Source organism: Elephantulus edwardii, unplaced genomic scaffold, assembly GCF_000299155.1.
Source record: "Elephantulus edwardii isolate Elephantulus edwardi_28Jun2011 unplaced genomic scaffold, EleEdw1.0 scaffold00033, whole genome shotgun sequence".
Lineage (NCBI taxonomy): Eukaryota > Metazoa > Chordata > Mammalia > Macroscelidea > Macroscelididae > Elephantulus > Elephantulus edwardii.
In genome coordinates this window covers 17019178-17021886 of record NW_006399783.1, presented here as the reverse complement: position 1 = coordinate 17021886, position 2709 = coordinate 17019178, and positions in this window count along the sequence as shown.

Sequence of the window (2709 nt, the reverse complement as noted above, 5' to 3'; positions counted from 1 at the left end):
AGTACTTTAGAGAAGTCCCTTTCTTTTATTACACTGATGCAGTTGTACCAGAGTGGAGTCGATCCTAAACTTGATCCTCTTTGACCTGTGTCTGATAAAGAAAAGGACAGAGACACACACGAGGGAGATATCATGTGACAATGGAAAACAGATACATTTGTTCTCAGTAAGAGACTGTCAAAGGTTGCCAGTAACTACCAGAAATGAAGAGAAAAACTAAGATGGCCTAGATAAGGCTGAAACCCTAATTTGGACTTTTAGCCTTGTCATTTCTCTGTCTTAAGCCACTTTGTGTGCAGTGTTTTGCTATGGCAGCCCTATGAAACCAAGAAAAGTCACTCTCCAACCTCATGTGAAGCAATGCTTCTCTGGATGTGTCATAGTCTTGTCATACCAGCTTCTTCTGGTTTCTCACCTGCTCCAGAGAGATCGCTGCTGTGGGATCTCTGTCTCTGCTGACCTTTCTGTGTAGCATGACTCTGGTCTTTCCAGGGCTGGCCCTGCATTCATATCCACTCTTGGCCTGCTACTTCATCAGAAAGATTTTGTTTAATCTTTGCTTTAAAGCCATCTCTAGAAAAGATCATGACACTTGTTATGAATTGAACTGTGCACCCCTCCCTCCAAAAAAAATGTGTTATAAAGCTTAACCTCACTATCTACAGATATGATCCCATAGATGAATACTAGCAATGGCATATTATGGTAATGAGTGTCATAAACCAATTATGATTGAGATATAAAAAGAGCAGACTGAGCATAAAAGTAAGGAAGCGTGAATAGAGAGAGATGACATCACCTGGAGGTCACCAAGAAGTCAAGGGAAGGAAGCTAAAAAAGACAAAAATTTCCTCCAAAGGGAGAAAGCCTTTCCCTGGAGGTGGCACCCTGAATTTAGACCTACAGCCTTCTAAATTAACAGAAGAGAACTCAGTTTACTAACTTAACAGAAGGGAGCTCAGATTCCTAAGTTAACAGTAAGGGGCTCTAGTGGCTTTTTGTTGTGTACTGCCATGTCAGGTGCGACTCATTGTAACCTTATTAACAACAGATCTGAATCCTGTTCTATTCTGCCTTATCCTCACCACCTCTGATATCCTTGAGTTCATTGCTGTCAATCTATGCCAATGTGGGTCTTCCTGTCTTGTGCTGACCCTCCACCCTGCTAAGTATAATATCTTTTCCAAGGAATAACCTCTCCTAGCAACATCCCCAAAATATAAGGGATGGACCTTTGCCATTCTTGCCTCCAAAGAGCACTCCAACTACATCTTTTCCAAAGCATACCTATTCATTCTTCTTGCTGTTTCCCTCCGAACTTGATATTCAGTACTCTCTACAACACCATAATTTGAAATCATCAATTCTTCTGTCATCCTTATTTATTGTTCAACTCTCAGATGCACAGCAAGTAACTGAAAAGAACATAGCAGGGATCAAGCACACCTTAGTCTTCAAGCTGACATCATTGCTCTTCAGTATTTTGGAGAGGTCCTTCACAGCAGACTTGCCCAAAGAAAAATGTCTCCTTATTTCCTGACTGCTGGTACAAAGGGTATTGATCATGGATCCAAACAAGGTGAAATCATGAACAGTTTCAATCCTCTCTCCATCTTTCAGGATGTTTCCCAGTGTCTCAGTGGTAAGGATCTTTGTCTTCTTGAGGTTAAGGTGCAATCCATGTTGAAGTCTGTAGTGTCTTGTTATTGTTATTATTGTTACGTGCTGTCGAGTATGACTCATAGTGACCGTATGAACAAAGATCTGAACCTTGTTCTATCCTGTGCCGTCCTCACGCTTTCTGACACACAAGAGCCCCTTGTGGGAATTACCATGTTAATACACCTGGTTGAGGGTCTTCCTTTACTTCATCAACCCTCTACCCTTCCCAGCATCATATCCCTCTCCAAGGAATAGCCCCTACTAGCAACGTGCTCAAAGTATGTCTCCTCATTCTTGCCTCCAAAGAGCACTCTGGCTGCACCCTCTCCAAGCCATATTTATTTTTTACTTTCAGCAGTCCATGAGATGTGCAGTACTTATCTCCAACACGATAGCTCAAAGGTATCAATTCTTCTTATGTCATCCTTATTCATTGTCCAGCTCTCAGATGCATAGCTAGTAATTGGAAAGAATATAGCCTGAATCAGATGCACCTTAGTCCTCAAACAAACATATTTATTCCTTAATAATTTGGAGAGGTCACTAATTGCAGTTTTCCCCAGCGCAATGGATCTCTCCCCCCCCCCTTACTGGTAGTACCAAATATGTTAATTGTGGATCCAAGCAAGATGAAGCTGTTGACAATTTCAATCTCCTCTCCATCCATCATGATGCTGTCTGTTGGTCTAGTGTTAAGAATCTTTGTTTTCTTGACATTGAGATGCAATCTATACCAAGGGCTGAATTCCTTGATCTTCTGTAACAAGTGCTTCATGGTCTTCACTTTCAGCAAGCAAGGTTGTGTCATTTTCATAATATAGGTTATTAATGAGTCTCCCTCCAAACTTGATGCCACACTCCTCTTCATAGAGTCCAGCTTCTCAGATAATTTGCTTAGCATATATATTTCTCAAGGTGCACTATTGAAAGATGCTATGGGCAATATATTGAATGACTGAGAAACCATCAAAAGAAAGTAGAAGGAATACACAGAATCACTATACCAGAAAGAACTGACTGACACTGAAAAATTTCAGGAAGTACCAT